This window comes from Micropterus dolomieu, linkage group LG09 (assembly GCF_021292245.1).
Source record: "Micropterus dolomieu isolate WLL.071019.BEF.003 ecotype Adirondacks linkage group LG09, ASM2129224v1, whole genome shotgun sequence".
Taxonomy (NCBI): domain Eukaryota; kingdom Metazoa; phylum Chordata; class Actinopteri; order Centrarchiformes; family Centrarchidae; genus Micropterus; species Micropterus dolomieu.
The window spans coordinates 18,089,717-18,108,391 of NC_060158.1; the positions used below are offsets into that span (position 1 = coordinate 18,089,717).

General features: G+C 40.1%; 1 protein-coding gene and 1 long non-coding RNA gene across 3 annotated transcripts in view; both read left to right on the forward strand.

The window, feature by feature from the left end:
* Positions 1-5,761: 5,761 nt before the first annotated feature.
* On the forward strand, positions 5,762-6,998 carry LOC123976894. The gene is made up of 3 exons (XR_006826448.1): positions 5,762-5,947; positions 6,645-6,757; positions 6,856-6,998. It is a non-coding gene; the product is annotated as an uncharacterized LOC123976894 (long non-coding RNA).
* A 3,633-nt stretch (positions 6,999-10,631) lies between these two features.
* fam126a (family with sequence similarity 126 member A) overlaps positions 10,632-18,675 on the forward strand; it is a 26,518-nt gene continuing 18,474 nt past the window's right edge. For both annotated transcript variants that reach the window (XM_046058150.1, XM_046058149.1), the window contains exon 1: positions 10,632-10,796. The gene's annotated coding sequence lies outside the window, so the exon portion shown is untranslated. The remainder of the gene's footprint in view (positions 10,797-18,675) is intronic.

Here is an 18,675-nt window from a genome sequence, read left to right on the forward strand (position 1 = left end):
GCCACATAGTCATCCAAAATCTGATTTGTGGCACAGCAAAGTGTCATGAATCAGCACTAAGACTGACACTTAAGATTTAGTCCTACACTTCACTCAAATTAGGACTATGATGCTTGATAAATGGCTTTTAAGCTCAGCTTTGAGCCAAGAATTTTTTTTCTCTTAAGTCAGTTCTTAGCAGTGTTCTTATGAATAATTCTGAGAAGCTTTATAAATAGGGGCCCAGACCTTTAGGGGTGCGGATTTAAAGCATTAAACTTGTAATTTCCTGCATTCTGGAGACATCGTGTGCTCCAATTTACAGTGGAAATGTCTGTTTTTATATGAAGGAAAACTATATTGCATTGCATGTTTACTTATTGTGTAAATCAACCTTTCTCAAAGCATTTTGATTTATTAGTTAACATTTCTTGGTGCAAGCTGTTTTTCAAAACGTTTTTAAAAAATGCTTTCAAAAAGTGATGGGGACAAAATCAGCCATTTCAAAATGTGGTGGGGACATGTCCCCAGCGTCCCCAGTGTAAATGAAACCTATGGGGTCAGTGGACCAGCAGTGTGGAGCTGTAGGCTAGTGTTTACTCCCTCAGAGGAGGGAGGGTGTTAAAAAGGTTTCACTAATAAGTGTTCAGTCTTGTGTTTTCAGTTAAATCTTGTTTCAAGTTTTCTCTTTTAAAGAAGTAGTTTTCTGTTGCTGATTGAGTTTAATATGTTAATAAAAATCTTTATTATAGTTGCACAAAATCTGTGGAGTATAAATATTTCTATTAGTATAATATTCTAACATTAAATTAAAACTAATTTCATAGCTAGGTCTACTGTTAGCTGAGTTCGGCAGGAACTGTAGGCCTACTAATATTACTTTACTCATTTTACATTTACTAATTTTCCCAGTAGCTAGTAGTGTAAGGATTTACTGTAATATTATTACAGTTACTAATCCAAGTAAGGCTGTGGTACTGAATGCACCATCCTTGGCGTGATTGCCCGACTGGGGGGCAGGTCTGCTGCACTGGACCTTATGTTGTTCAAGTCAGCTGTCAACAAGCTAAAGTAAAGTAAAGTAAAAGGAAGAATGGAGAATGAGGGAGATAGAGATTCTTTCGCCCCTGTCTCAGTTGCACTTGTCAAACAAACCTGGCTTAGTTCAGCCCCGACAAAACATTTGGAGATTAAACTCATACAGATGGAAGGTGAACTCATTTGAGTGGCGCTGTTGTGCCAATCAAATGAGTCAAAAGTACGTTGGTGTTCAAGTTTGCTCACATAGTAAAGTGACTTCACGTTTGCTGTGAGCCAATGAGCCACCTGATGGAAATCAGCTGTCTGAGCACTTGCACTGTGAGGTCTACTTGTGTCGCATCACATGCATCAAAACTGGTTGGCTCTCATTCCTCAGTGTGCATGTGCGATTCAGTTGATCTTTACAACTAATGGGGACTCATTTTTCTGTGTTTCTCTGTGCACAGACCACAGTCCGCTCCAGGTGCAGTGGTCCTAAGGCAGAATTAGTCTTCCTTAAGGCTGAAGTGTGTTGCCAGCCAGTTCACAGTGATGGCTCATAGAGAGGCGTTTAAATCAAGAATCTGTAAGATTAGCTTACCTGAATGTTTATAGGTTTTTAATTAACAAAAATATACATTAGCTCTGTACAATCTACATATTTCTTTTTGATATAAGATATAATTCTTGTACAATGCTGTAAGCTTGCAGTGTGCAATTTCTGTGCCTTGGTATGCACACTGATATGCAATGACTGAGTTTAATTCTTGCTCATGATCATCTTCATCAAATGCTATCAAAAGGCCAATAACTAACTAGTTTTATTGTTTGTGACACCTTATATGCAAATAAGTCACCACTCTAAACACTGTTACTGTCATGGGTAGTAGAGTGCAGCGGCAGGAAACAGGGGTGGACCCAAATGCAGACAGAGGTGAGGGAATTGCAGTCCAACAAAGATTTATTAACAAAACTAAACAGGCTTACACTGGGAGCTCAGTGGCAATTGTCCAAACAAAAATTACTCCAAACAAAAAACATAATCCATAGGGAAAAATCCAAAACAAAGGAATAAGGTACAAACCACAGATTAATCCACAGGTACAGGACGGAACAGTCAACACAGACAACACAAGGATGTGATAAAGACTGAAGACAACTGAGGACAATATATAGCCTATACTGGTAAAAAGCAGGGAGGGAAGCGCAGCTGAGATACATCAGGTAATCAAACTAAGCTAGACAAGGACACCAGGTACTGAAGATTACCAAAATAAAACAGGAAGTAAAGTTCACAGGAACACACAAGGACAGATCTACCAAAGTAAAACACAAAACATGGAAAGACAGCAAAATCAGGACAGAGACGGGACCAAACAGGAGACAAGACTACACTAAAACATGGAGATATAAGACTAAGGACTAAGACAGACCATAATGATAAAACACAGAAGTACACAGATCAGGAAAATACTAAACATGAACTTAAGCACAGGACTAAGAACTACGATGAGCAAAAAGACAGTTACTAAGAAAACTTAAAGTGAATGAATAAAATAATAAACTAGACTACAAAACTCCAAACCATGACAATATCAAATAAACACAGGAAAAGCAACAGCACAAAACCAAATCCTAACAGTTACCTTGCAAAAATGTATTGGTAAATCTAATTTACCAGTAACTACAATTCAAAAACTAAACATAAAATCAACAGAAAACTTATCAAACATAGTGTTATTATCATCATCTGATTATAGTACTTATCATGCAGACAATAGTTTCTTAGAATGATCCAGATGTGCCATATAATGATTGACCACAAAATGCTCCGCAAGCTGTATTTGTGCTCAGTGATCTGCTTCATTTCCTTGGTCTGTAAAGCATGTTTGTGTGTATTCCACCATTTATACAGGAAACAACACAGAATGTGTCAGATGGCTGATTACCTTCACCAGTGCAGAAGCAAAAGTAAGACACACATCACCTAGTGGCAGTACTGCTCCCTTTATAAAAGCACCAGTATATTTTCTGTATCTAGCAGACTGATGTCTCCATATAATCATCTCACACAGTGAATCTTATGCAAAGTCACACAGAATGAAAGAGAACACCCTGGTGCTCTTTCAAAAACACAAGAAGGTCTGCTGTGTTATTTTGAGTGATTTACCTCGTATTTTATGTTTCGGTTAAAGCAGTAACTTTATTGAGTGGAGGTAAACATACTTTAAACTCTTTACACATTTCTTTCTTCATATGTATGCTGAAATTTAGAATATACACATATACCCTATTTATTTCCCCAAAAGGTATTTAATTTTGTCTCCCCTTTTTACATTGTAGTACGCATTTGTGCCTCATTATGCAAATGAGGGGGGCCTCTCACAACTGAGATGGCTTCCTTCAGTGAAGTGATCAGTGAACTAAGGCGTTTAGCAACTCTTTTTGAAAACACTACCACCCATGTCTTCCTTCTTTATTGACACAGAAAGTGTTTCAGTTAGAGACATACACGGAAACAGTGTACGGTAAAGTGAGCCGTTGTTCGTGAGAACACGGTCAGCTAGGTACAGCAAATCCAGAATAAAGAGCTGTGGCATTGGGGCTGATAATGTCCAATAAATAAAACTATTTACGTTTACAAATACAACTGTTTGATTATGTTCTCTCCTTTTGGTTTGCAATATGTAAGTATTAAACTGAAAATGCAGGTTCCCTACAGGTTACAGTGCTTGAAAACAGAGCTGAACTGTTGACAATAAACAATTACATCCTGGGGCACTTAATCTTTAATTGTGGTGTTTTCTCAATTGTGACATGCAACCAAAATAATATACTAATGGACAAAGTGCAATAAAACAAATGATTTCATTAGGGTGGGTGATGCATGAACGAGGTTTAGGACCCAAATGCAGGACACAAAGGCTGGACAGGTACAGTTCAATGATTTAATAAACCAAAAGTGAGCACACTTACAGAGAGTGGCTGAGTCCAAGTAATCCAAAATAAAAAATTGTATGGGCTTGCAGAGGTAATGGGGATTGGACCCAAACGCAGACATGAAGGGGGAATTAAGCTATATACACTAAAACCATTTTTTAAACCAGGCTATAAACATGTTTTATTCTGCTATAAAGTTGGGCATTTTAACACAGGAGGCAATGGAGATTGACTCCCTTCTGCAGCCAGCCTCAAATGGACATTCGATTAATTGTAGTTTCAGCTACATCCGTGTTGGCTTCAGCCCGGAGACCGGAAGTTTGCCACTTGTTTGTTTTTTGTCATACTGCACATTGCTGCAGCATGTCTTTTCACCCTGTGTGTTGAACGCTCCGTTTTAGCCATGGAGTGATGCATCTCACTTCTACAAGATCTTTGTTGGGAGTTGTACATGCCCGGTACCTAGTTATGGACTACTAGCCAATCAGAAGCAGAGTAAAGAGAAGCCGCTAAACACGTGCTGTATCTCGATTCAGGTACTTCCTTTAGTAAACCAACATGCAAACTACGTCCACTATGTACTTAACTTGCTTAGTGTGTTATTGATTATATTGATGTTATCAAATCAAACCAGGGACATCACTTGGATTGAAAGACAGGTAGGCTTAGGCCCCAGGGTATGCCTAATGGTTGAGGGGTTATTCTTGATTCATTTTGGATATGTTATTTTAGGCATTTTTCACAGAAATAGGTGTTTGTTTCTAAGAGATTAAAGAACTTAGCCTTAAACCTTAGCCACAGTGTTGTATTATGATCATAACACGGTTTTATTTGTGAAAATAGACAAATAATTTTATCTCAAATAATAAGAAAATTGAATTTGAAATTTTACAAATAGTCTATAAATTATCTGTAGGCAGACTATCCAAATAAAGTGCAACCTAAATATGTATTAACATTATATTTTTTTCTCAGTTGTATAACATTATACTAAAACACTTCATTTATACCAATTACTTCTCCAGTTTGTGGATACTGCCTCTGCAGTGGACAGATGTAGAGGCAGGATGCCACTGTGCTAATACACTGCTCAAAAAAATAAAAGACTTCACTTAAACTTCACAATGTAACTCCAAGTCAATCACACTCCTGTGATCAAACTGTCCACTTAGGAAGCAACACTGATTGACAATCAATTTCACATGCTGTTGTGCAAATGGAATAGACAACAGGTGGAAATTATAGGCAATTAGCAAGACACCCCCAATAAAGGAGTGGTTCTGCAGGTGGTGACCACAGACCACTTCTCAGTTCCTATGCTTCCTGGCTGATGTTTTGGTCACTTGAATGCTGGCGGTGCTTTCACTCTAGTGGTAGCATGAGATGGAGTCTACAACCCACACAAGTGGCTCAGGTAGTGCAGCTCATCCAGGATGGCACATCAATGTGAGCTGTGGCAAGAAGATTTGCTGGGTCAGCGTAGTGTCCAGAGCATGGAGGCGCTACCAGGAGACAGGCCAGTACATCAGGAGATGTGGAGGAGGCCGTAGGAAGGCAACAACAAAGCAGCAGGAACGCTACCTCCGCCTTTGTGCAAGGAGGAGCAGGAGGAACACTTCCAGAGCCCTGCAAAATGACCTCCAGCAGGCCACAAATGTGCATGTGTCTGCTCAAACGGTCAGAAACGGACTCCATGAGCGTGGTATGAGGGCCCGACGTCCACAGGTGGGGGTTGTGCTTACAGCCCAACACCGTGCAGGACGTTTGCCAGAGAACACCAAGATTGGCAAATTCGCCACTGGCGCCCTGTGCTCTTCACAGATGAAAGCAGGTTCACACTGAGCACATGTGACAGACGTGACAGAGTCTGGAGACGCCGTGGAGAACGTTCTGCTGCCTGCATCATCCTCAAGCCTGACTGGTTTGGCGGTGGGTCAGTAATGATGTGGGGTGGCAAAGATTGAGCTGAATGTTCAAAAAACGATAAAAGGGCCTGACACCAAAAATGGTTAGGCCTATTTTGTTTTTAAACAAATAACATTTTTTTTTGTTTGTTTTTGAATTACAAATGAACAGTGATACCCAGACCCTTCCTAATATGTTAAACCAATACATTACACCAACTGACAGGTGCCATGGTAATGAGATAATCAGTGTTATTCACTTCAAATGAGGGCTGTTTCACAAAAGCAGAATTTAGAAATCCAGGATAACAGAAAGACTCAGGCTTGACCTAGTGTGGACAGTGCATTCTGACGTGCAGCATACTTTAAAAACAGCGAGTAACCGTGAATAAAGAAGGTTTATGAGGAATAAAGGCACATAATTTAAAAAAAGAAAGATACGCGGCAGCAAGATTAAGCTTGGCAGGCAATAGCAGACAGACTGAACGCATAAACTGGAAATATCACTGCTGTTAACTGAAACTGTCATTATAACGTTACCATTGAAAGAGTTAGGCTTCTTATTAATTTCACAAATTAACAGATGTACACTTTAAATTGAGCGGTGAACGTTAATGTCACTCAGGAAAAGAGTGAAATGAAAATATTGGCTGTACAGTATATTATTGGCCTAGTCAGAAGGAGAGAGAGAGGCAGGAGAAAGGCCTATGTCAATTTTGTAGAAATATTCTTGTTCATATGGATAGATAAAGTCAGGGATTTGGTGTTCATTGAAAATACTGTATCATATATTTGTAACAGGACCATGACACGGTCAGCCCTTCAATCTCTGCAGTAATGCTGGCAGCACTTCCCAAAGATAACCTCTGGATATGACGCTGAGCACGTGCACTTAACTTCTTTGGTCGACCATGGTGAGGCCTGTTCTGAGTGGAACTTGTACTGTTGAACCGCTGTATGGTCTTGGCGATGGTGCTGCAGCTCAGTTTCAGGGTCTTTCTTTCTTTTTTAGAGCCTCAGAGTTATTTGCCAAGAGGTGCCATGTTGAACCTTCCAGTGACCAGTATGAGGGAGTGTGAGAGCGATAAAACCAAATTTAACACACCTGCTCCCCATTCACACCTGAGACCTTGTAACACTAACAATTCACATGACACCTGGGAGGGAAAATGGCTAACTTGGGCCAATTTGGGCATTTTCACTTAGGGGTGTTCTCAAATTTACACTGTTATACAAGCTGCACACTCACCACTTTACATTGCAGCAAAGTGTCATTTCTTCAGTGTTGTCACATGAAAAGATATTCTCAAATATTTACTAAAATGTGAGGGGTCTCACTTTTGTGAGATGCTGTACATGCTTAAACATAAATACATTCTGATATTCGTATGTATGTATGCGTAAGGTGAGTATGTATCTGTGTGCAAACTGAGTATGTATATATGCGCGAGGTGAGTATGTATGTATGTGTGAGTAAGAGTATTTATATATGTTTGAGGGGTGTGAGGGTGGGATCTGTAGTACAGTGGTTAATGTTCTTTCCTTTGCCGTGAGAGACCCGCGATCAGTTCCTGTGTCATTGCTCTTAATGTAGAAGGTCTGGGGATTATGGGGACATGAATTAATTTTTGGGGAGATAAAAGTGACTGCCAAGTGACTAAATGCACATGGAAAAGGAAAGTTTTTGCCCGTTTGATAAGTTGTTGAAACGATGTTAGCTATCTAACTCTTATTTCTGTGTGATTGCCAAATTATTAATGATGTTCAGTGTCTTTATATTTTCAGATGAATGTAACCTAAACTGTACCCTTGTAAGGAGACCTTTCAACATTAATAGGTCAGCCTCTCAGCTCCACAGGAGCTGCTTCTGTGGAGGTGAAGATGCTCTAGGCAGATGTAGTCCAGAAAGCGGGTTTACTGGCAACTGACTTTGTTAACCCTGAGAAGAGGGAAATACTGTATTTTCAGTTCCAGAAAGACCAACTATACCTCCTGTGACAGCCCACTGTAGTGAGTGAGGAGAATCTGCCACTCACAGATGGGGAGCTGATCAAATAAAAGCATCAACTAAATCAGTAAATGCCAATGTAATGTGCTGACAGCAAAATGGGTAAAGGTTTATTACTGGCAGATTAACTCTTCTCATTTGGTGGTTCAGTGGCTGTGAGATTGTTTTTCATGCATTACGTTTCAGGTTCAAATCACAGTCATGACATGTTACTAAACATTTTTGGCGGGGGATAAAAGTGCATACTTACGAATGACAGTATTTATGTGCTAGTGTATGTGTATGTATGTTCAGACAGTGTATGTGTATGTATGTTCAGACAGTGTATGTGTGTGTGTGTGTGTGTATGTATGTGCATGACAGTTTGTACTGTATGTATGTATGTATGTGCAAGCGAAGTATTCAATTTTGGCCTAGGTGGCTTCTCATAAGTTCCTGCTGTGATAATTGATATGTGTTTTACAAACTGTCATATGTCTGTACAATACACACTTTTAAAAAATTCATCCAAAACCCCAATCAGACTTGTACCTAGATATGCAGATAAAAAGAGATTCTGAGGAAACTGACTTGGAAATCTAGAAACTTGAAAGAGAAGTGATAATTTCAATGCACACTGGAAGCATGACTGTCACACAATGTATTAAACATTTTTCTTTTTTTTCTCTTTCTAGATGAGTGCTCCCTGGAAAAATAAAAAGTTCAAAACATTGTGGTGTCCTCTCCCTGTTGTTTCATGAATGAACAGTACACTATATACTTGGTCCAGTGAACTGGTACTATAACTTGGAATGATTATACAACTATAAAACCTAATAACCACAAACTTTGTGCCACCGATGCCAAATAAAATATATACACATGGATAGGAACAAATGCTCCTTTATTGTTAAAAAATACTGTACATCGAAAAGCAATTGATCTACCTAAAAAATAATGACATGTCATCTCTGACCAGTCATTGATGTTATCAGGAAATATTGCAGCATTGTCCTAGTCCATCTGCAAAGCCATGCAAGGAGTGCAAGAGAATTCACCTGAGAATGCAAAATGTAGCTTAATTGTTTTTGTAATATGTAATTCATGTTACCTGCAATTTGGTAGAATTCTTCTGTAATGTAGCATATTCTTCCGTGGCCAGGGAAGGTAATGAATATGTGAGAAAATCCTTTCAATGCCATACAGTATATTGTAATGAAGCGATACATACTGGCTTTACTTAAGTGAAATAAATAAAATATGTAGCCTACATATTGCCGGTATGTAGGCTACCTTTGGTATTGTAATGCAGGCTCATAAAAATTACTCAAAACACATAGATAAGAAAACAGAATAACTGAAAAAACACATTGCTTTCTGATCGGAGTGACCACTGTCTGAACAGATAAGGCACCAGGATTAAGCCTGGTTGCACAGAATACATCACCATGGTAATTTATGTGCCACTGCTTTCATGAAACCAAGTCAAGGCTTAATTCAGCCAGGACAACTGGAAAATCCCGGCTTAATGAGCTATCTTGGCTTTGTGAAACAGCCCTCTGGCTGTCAGTGGTCATAATGTTATGGCTCATCTGTTCGTGTACTGTCTGGTAAAGACTTTTGTAACTTATTTACCTGGATGGGTGTAATTGTGCCAGCTAACATTAGGGGGCATTGCAGGCTCACTTTACAACAGCTCTTCAATTTATAGTCCTCAGATTCAGTCTGTTACTCAGAAATTGCACTAAACTACATAAAGAATCCCTAAATCCCAGAATTAAGTATCAAAATAATAAATGTCGTTCTATATATATTTTTTTTAAGAATGTACCTGATTAATATTCTGCAAAATTTTACACAAGGAAAGACTGTCCTTTCAGGAGTTTCAGGAGTGCCAAATGCAGTATTCTGTTTGTGAACTGCCATGCATAATACATTTCTTCTATAATACAGTAGAGGACTGGGCACAGTTTCCTATAGCAGCAATGGGAATTGGACCGAAGGTTTGTTATGACTGTGCACGTAGTGTTTTGTTATTGTAACATTCAGAGGGGGATTTTCTGCTTAATATCCACAGAAGCCCCGGAATTTATTAACTGATTAAAACCCCAGCTTCCCATCTGCTATTAACATGAAAGCAAATAAACACATGGTCAAATGCCATCTTGATAATTAATTTTGGAAAACCCATTGCTCCAGAGGTCACTGTCAAGTGGTCATGCATTATTTATCTGAGGGAGATAGTTTTAGAGTACTGCTTTCACTTTAAGCTTTAAAGATTAATTTGGCATGAAGTGTGCAGGATGTGGCGGGTACAACCTGAGACCAAGTTGTTCATCTCTAAATGAAAAAGTGTGGGAAATTAGACAAGTAGATTGCTCAAATTTAATAAAACAAAGAACTGCTTATATAGGCAACCTTTACTAATGATGTCCTTCATGACTAATTAGATCCCCTGTTAACAAATGGTTAAAAACTGATCATGTTCATAATTAAAATGTGAATAGTTTTTAATTAAAAGAAACAAAGGAAATTCAACTGTAAATGGAAATGCTGCAGTATAATAAAGTATTCTTACAATGCAATCATACACCAACTGTCTATGACTTACTTATTAATGTGATTGATCAAGCATCTCTCTGTCAAAGAGCAGTGACTGACAGCGACAACCTAACTTCACCATAGAAATTATTAACATACAGCCCAGCGTCTCATTTGATTGGAAGCTGCGTTTGGGGGTGCGGCAGTTTGATTATATACTGCTCACGCATTGGCTCAGACGCCTGTCACTCCGCGGAGACCGAGTCCCCTTGTCTAAGGTAGTCTGAGTGGAGAAAGTAATGAAGATGGAAGGGGCTGATGTAGATGAATTATGAGGAGATTTACGGAGTGGTAGGTAGCCGATCACTCGTCTTGTCGAAACGATAGAGGACAGCGATACCAGGAAATTGACAGATAGCATGCCAGTAAGTAAATAATAACTTCCTCTAATTTACTTGATGTCGCGCCTTAGCCAAGCTAGCTAACTAGCAAGCTAATCTGTAAGCAACCGTGGTGACAGCTCGAAGTCATTCAGCAAGCCGAGATAGAGAGAGTGTGACGGGAGGGGATTACTTTACAGTATCTGGAAGATACTGGTTAACAGCTACACTGAATTATATGGCGGGGAAAGCTACTGTTTACAGCTGAGACAGAATTGCACGTTTTTTTAAACGCAAACTGTGTTTACTACGTTAACTTACCGGTTGTCATTGTGGCTGGTTAGCATTGCTATAGGGGACAGGCATCCTTACTAATTAAATCAGCGTAGCTAACGTTAGATCACATGAAATAAAACAGCAGGCAAGAAGGAAAGGCTGAATCCCAATGTGTTAAGCTAACGAGCTTTTCATTGCAACTGTTTTGCTAAGTTCGTGGATTGTCACATTTGTCGCAGAGATAGACTTTGTACCTGTTTAGTAACAACTATGGGTGTGTGTGTGCGGTCTTGTTTGACCTTGTTAAGATACTTGTTAAGATTAAGGTGATTCCAGTGTGTGTGTGTGTGTGTGTGTGTGTGTGTGTGTGTGTGTGTGTGTGTGTGTGTGTGTGTGTGTGTGTGTGTGTGTGTGTGTGTGTGTGTGTGTGTGCAGGGCAGGGAAGATCCTGCAGAATGCTATGTTAGATAGATAATGCGTTGTTAGGATTTTTCTAATAGCCGTCATGTGATGCAGTTTTTCCGCCGTACCACTCAGCCAGTTCAGGGGTCTTCTGTCTAAGAGCACCATGCCAGTCCTGATGTATGAAATATGAACTCCTTCACCAAAAGTTTAAATATGTTTTGTTTTTCATTCTTCACAGGAGTCTAATACCTCTGGTGGTGCGCCAGCTATTGTTTGAATAAGATACTGTTTGTGGCTTAGTTTATAAGTTGTCCTTTGCTCTCGATGCTCTGCGTGTGTGTGTGTGTGTGTGTTTGCCTTTGTTATTAGGGAGAGGTGTGTCCTTACCAATAAACGGGTTTGTTGTGTGGGCACTGTTAAAGTTGTGTAATTAGCGTGTGTGTGTGTGCGCGTGTGTGCGCATGTTTGATATGCTTGCTAATGTGTGGCATCCCTGGCTGCTAGTGTCTCAGGCCTCCTAAAGCTTGTTGACAGTGAAGCCCGGCAAGCCATGGAGCAAGAAGATCGTGTGGGCTCTGCTGTCATCCAGCATCACAGTATTGCCTGCGGTTTCATGAAATATCCGGACAATTTGAGCAATGAGAGCAAACAGTTGCAGTCGATTCCCCTTTCATTTAATTCCGCACACACGAGCACACTATAGGGGAAATAAAGATGTTGATTTTCTCAGCAAAAGTATATTTTTGTATTAGGGCTGAACGATTTGGGGGAAAAATGTAATTGCGATTTTTCTGCCAAATATTGCAATTACGATTCGATTTGCGATTAAAAAGCTAAGAGAAGAAGGCGAGATAAAAGAGAGTGTTAAAATTAAAACAATCTGCGATGTTAATCAGTGGTCTCTTCAAGCAGTGTTGCTGCAGGAAGACGGGGAATTGGAGGTTGTGAGAGTAGGGACGAAGATGCATCACTGGCTTAGAGGCAACGGAGAATAGAGCGTAGGCTGCTATAAGAGGATTCCTCCCTGTCAGATCTCTCTATCTGTCTTCCTCAGCAGCAAAACACCACAGACTCTGTTGTCATGTCTACTCGGTTGCAGGCAGCCCTCTGCTATGTTTGTGTATGTGCCAACGCGAGAGAAAACAGAAGCAGAAAATCGGAACCCCTCTTCCTCCGAGTGACACGCAACCTGCTATTGAAGAAGACCTTGGGGGCAGAGCAAGGTGGGAGGTGATGATGCAACAGGGTTCATCGCAGGCCCAGAGAGTCCAAATAAAGAAGATCGTAACGGGCGGCATGAAAAAGATGTGATATAAACTAAAGAGAGGTGTGAAAACAAAGTGCTGAAGTCATAGGAATGGACAAACGGTGTGTACACAGCTCTTAGCACGGCCGGTAAACAGGAGGTCAGGTCAAGCTGTGAGCTCTGGGCATGCATGACGCTCTGTCCTTTATGACCACTGTTACATAACCCTGCTTTCACTGTAACTTTCCCCAGAGGGATTAATAAAGCATGTCTTCTTCTTCTACTTGGAAATCCCACTGCTCCTCAAAATAGTTCCTTTACGGCTTTTGCTTTTATTTAAGTTGAAACAAGGTTGTCCAGCTTGTTGACCGTTGACAACTGACCTAGTTTGGTGATTTTGGGTGGAGGGCAGCATGTTGCTACAGTCTCTGGTTCTGACATTGGTTAGTGTGGTTAAACATTTTATCAGTGGTTTGGGTGTGTCTGTACAAGAGTTGAGTCAGCAGAGGAAACTTTAGCTACTAGGATAATTTCTGCTTGTTTGATCTACTTTACAACACTTCATCTCCCTGTAGCTTTAATTTGTTGAGCGCTTAGTATCGTTGGTGTCATTGTGATTATCAGCCTAACCAGTTGTTTGCGGCAGCTTGCACCCTGTACCACAGGAAAAAGCAGCTGGGGCAGCTCTGTCACTCGCAAAACCACCCACTGCGTCTCTCTCTCTCTCTCTCTCTCTGCTTCCTTTCTTCCTTCCATTGAAGCCTTTAGTCTTACTGACCCACTCGCTTCCTGGAAAGAAAGAAGGTTCCAAAGTGTATGTGTAATGGGAAATGAGGTAATCAGCAGGGAGGGATGTGTATGAGTGGACGTGGGTGTCCCCCTAATTCGCTCTTACTTGGACTTGCGTCAGTTCTCTCTCCACCAGCTTTCTGCCAGCTTTCCTAGACGGGTACGTTCTCACTTCACTACTGAGCGCTGGAAGACATTCTGTGTTTTGATAGTGCTGATTTTTTGCCTGTGGTGTTTTTTTTTTTTTTTGTATTCATCCATGTGAAGTTGTATGTGTATGGTGTGTCTTGCCTCTGGTGTTTTGTAGTTACCCTCTGAGGACATGCGAGGACACTTAGCCTACAACAAGGATTAGGAATGTAAACTCAAAGGAGACCTGCTTGTGTTGGAAGAAGTCTTTAAAAGGAGGAGTCAAACTTTCTCTCTCACACACACACACAAGCTTATTTTTAAGACAGAGGCGTGGGTGTAAATTCAGAAGGAACAAACCGTCAACTTTAGCTAGCTCACAGGAACAGGTTTTGTCAAACCAGACATTGAACACACACACACACTCTGTCACACAATGACACATTCTCCGTCACTTCTTGGCACGGACTTTGCTCCATCAGAGCTGTGCATTGGTGAAAAGCTCAGTGAGCCACAGATAGGCTACTAAACACACTGGTTAGATCTGTATCTCCAGCCTGTTTTGATCACAGAGGTGTGTGTGTGTGTGTGTGTGTGTGTTTTTCTCAGTGTCTTTCCTTTTCTCATGTGTTTGCCAGAGCCTGGAAGGTCCTCTGACCATACTGTCTCACTCCTCTTAAATCATACGTCCCTCAGCAGGGCTGAATGATTTTGGAAAAAAAAGATCTAATTGCAATTGTTTTGATTGATATTGCGATATGATTTGTGATACTAGGTGGAATGATCATTTTTACATCATTATTCTCATTTTCACTGAAAAACATATTCAAATGAATGATGTTTTTGCCGGGATCTGTACCAAACAAAGATGTTTTCTGAAGTGTCTAGAATATGATGTGTAGGCCAGGACATCTCTGCAGCACAATGTTATTTCATTTAAAATGGTATTTTGATGCACACATCACTTTCAACAAATATTGCACCTCATGCAATTTGAAAATTGCATTATGCCTATGCAATTTCATTTATTTTTTGATTGATTGTTCCGCCCAATCCCTCAGGTTGTGACAAATTCTGTTTTATCCCTGATCTGTCTATCCATCCATTTATCTCTCCCTCTATTCATGAAGCCATCGATCTGTGGTGTGTCCCGTTCATCCTCCTGCACTGCCTATTTGTCCCTCTCCTGCATTTATCAAGCATCTACTTCTTCATCACTTCATTGATTTGTTACTTGTTCTTGTCAAGCTTGCTCAGCCACTTGGTTTACAGCCACACACTGGTTTATTCGTGTGTGTGTTGGTTGGTGTGGTTAAACAGCACCGAAGAAGCTCACCAGCTGCTGCATCATTTGAAGTGTGTGTGCGTGCTCCCTCTGTCTTATATTGATTTCTGTCATGATCTGTGAGTCCATAATGAGATAGTGATGGCTAACAGTTAACAGCCAGACTAAGACAGAAGACAAACATCTGCCTAATAGCATAATTATGCTCTGTAGTGCACTCCCAGGGCAATTAGTTTTCTATTTTCCTCCAGTAGTTGCTCATGCCTGTCTGCAGTATGTAGAGCCTAGAAATCTTAGAGAAGGGTGTGTGTGAAGTTTGTACCGCTCTCTTGTGGTTTGAACGCAGTTTCAGATTGAATCATCACCATTTTCATGGGTGAGTAGTCCCAATTATGGATTCTGTTTAGTCTCAACTTAAACGGGAACAATTAGCTGGCTAGACAGGAAGTTTATCAGCAACTATTTAGGTAATCGATTTATCGTTTCATTTATTAAGCAAAAACATTTACTGGTTCTAGCTTCCACAGAGTGAAATTTTGTTGCTTTTTTGTGTAATATTATTGAAAAATTTATATCTTTTGGGTTTTGGACTGTTGGTTGGACAAAACAAGGTATCTGAAGAGGTCAACTTTGGCTCCAGGAAAAGTTTCACTATTTTCTGACATTTTATAAACAAACTAATTCATCAATCAATCATATATTGGTGCATGTTTTAAATAAACATTTTGAATATTCAGCACATTTGACTTTTCACTTGTAAGGTTGACTCCTTCAGGTTTATTTAGTCCAAATCTCAATAATTCGCAAACTTTTTCAGTGTTGTGTATGTCCTGTGCTCTTTAGTGCTTATTTTGTTCTTTGATTTACAACTACGTCCCGTTACAGTAACTTTGTATCTGGGCGTCCATCCTCTGCTACTGCTTTAGTGACGCTGCACTTGCTGCTTAGGTTTCTGCTGAGGTAGGAGGCACATATATCACATAGGTAGGTGGCATGGCAGGCAGCTGCTGATTTTAGTCTCAAAGTAGCTTTTTTTGGGTATAGGTTTTTACAGATGACATGCCTCAGACTCGAGCGTGGACAGAGTGGCTGGGTTAAGAGTCTCTGTATGAAGAGAACCCGTGCTCCTACAAGACTGACTCATCCACAGTCTAATCACAGCCTTTTATGTTGTTATGCAGTGTGTCTTTCTTTCAAAACGCACATGCTGGCTTTAGATATCGCTGTCCTCCTTGTTGTCTTCACTGGCGTGAAAGAACAGAACAACAGATCGCCACAAAGGACTAATTTCTCTAAATGGAGGCTATTCTGCTTTATAATCCTTCCCTATTTCATGAGTCACTGGCTCCCCTCCCCCCCTTGTCGTTCCTGTCATTGGTACAGTCCATAAATAGACACCTGGCTGCCATGGAGGGACCAAACATCATACTAATACAGAATAAAGCATTTCAATGTGTGAAAGATGATTAGGAAGCGCAGAAGATGAGGAGAGAAAGGAATGATGTGTGGGAGGGACAGAGGAAGCAAAGCAGGGATGGGGAAATGAAGAAGTGAAAGTCAACCATAAACTTCTTTTTTTTATTGCCACACATACATAAACAGATACGTTGTCACATGTATATGCATGTCAGAAGGTTTTAATAATCATGGTGATTGAAAATCAGGCTCTTCTGAATCTGCAATCTGCTATTTCTTCCACAATATGTTTGAAATATTTTCTTTCACAGCCAGAAAGGTTAACACTTTCTTAAGAGGAGATTGTGTGTCTGTCATCCACTAAGTCAAGTGCTAGAAGTGGGATTATGCCACGTTCTGCTCAACTTTGAGCGTGCTTCTACATGAAATGTGCGCACATAGAAGGGCTTCTTCCTCCCTCTTTCTTCATCTCCGACTATGTTACCAAACATACCAAACATGGACTTTGTTTCTGCATTCAGACGGCCAATTTAGCCTTGTGCTTGCAGCTTCAGAGCGCAGACACGACAACAGAGCACAGACACGACATACCCCACAGTGAAAACAGACTGCTAGTGGACAGCAGATAATCCAACAGAGATACAGAGATGATGTCCTCCTCCTCAGCTGAAAGCATATGTCTCTAGTCAGCAATTGTCTTATGGTGACACTCGTAATGAAGTTTGTTAAGGTGACCCCAGCACATGGAAAGACTAGGACCTCAACTACTGATTTTAATTATCACATAGTCTTTTATTATGAGTTCATAGATTTAGTATAAAATAAAATATCAATTTTCTTTCACATGATTGGGGTAGGCAATTCATTTCAAAAGCGATGTTTTGTTATATTTGTTGAAATTCTCTTTACATCGCCACAGCAATCAATTAATTCAATGCTCTTACCCAAAAATGAAAAAGTCCACCCCCGTCCGTCCAACAGTATCTGTGGCTGTCGCAGTACTGTAATAAGCATGGCCAGTCATTTCATTCGTCAGCCTTTTACATTCACAAAACAGTAGATATCCAGGTACCAGCAATGTCACCATACTTACCAGGCAGTATAAAAAGGCACAGTGTAGGCCAATTATCACCATGGGGTTGCACACGTTCCCACAACGTGCCTAGTAGGGGTATGCGATATGTATGAAGCCATAATATCTTAATTAACAACGTCACTCACTCTGCAAAAAACAATTAAAAACACCTTGTCTGCACATTCATTGCATCATGCATGCAGTACATTGAAGGGTTTACTCTTACATGCCCTGTTTGATATCAGTAGTACTTGATTTCATTGTTTTTACTTGAATGCTTCGGTTTTAAGTAAATGAGTAAGACCTATTTCCATTAATGTCATGAGCGACAATTAATATCCTATTAGTTAGAGCGAGCTAGTAGAATATTAGGCTTTTACAAACGCATTGAAGGATGCAAAATATATCATTACCAACCAACCCCCTGAAAATATAGAGATCATTTTTATGTCAATATCGCAGACCCCTTAGTGCCTACTAGTGTCGGCGTTGTACTCTGTCATTACAGATATAAAGTAAAGTTTTGTAACTCCAAAAACATAAATTTCACTTACACACACACACACACACACACACACACAGAGTATATGCTTTATGCTATAGATAGTGTAGTGTAATTGAAGACTTAAGACTTAAAGCTATAGAGCCGTTGCTTTTTCAAAACAGTCAGACTGAGACACAGTTATTGTGTTACCTTTTTATGTCTGAATAAAAAAGCCATCCAAACATACTGTTCTGTGTCATAACCAGCCCCCCACATTGTATTAGTAGATATTTTGAAATTGTTCTCTGCTCTCTCTCTATATTTGTCTTCCGCTTTGTCCCTTCCGACTGCAAGGCAGCAGTATAAAATAGGAACTAGCAGATGCTTTATTAAAACACAGAGAGAGATAATTAAAATGACACTGAGAGCAAAAGAAACACTGTCCAGAGAATAAGCAAGAGAAGAGCTGACTGTGGATGTTTAATAGGAAAGAAGCTACATGCTAAGAGGAAAGAGAGAAGTGAAGATGCAGACGGTGTAAAGTGCTGTGATGGATAGCAAGGGATATCAGACATAACATGAAGGATGAAGGCTGAGCAGAGTGTTCCTTTCACCAATAGTTAATGTTAGCTAATGCATGTAAGAGACTGTTTCTGTTTTAGCCATCCAAACTGTACAGCCTGTTGAACAAGCATCTAAATTCTGCTCTGCCACATATATTTTTTTTTATTTTTTTCAGTGCTTCAACAGTGAAGCCAGCCAGGCTTCTCTGTGTGGGTGAATTTTCATTTTGCGAGCCTGAGTTGAGAACAGGTTAGG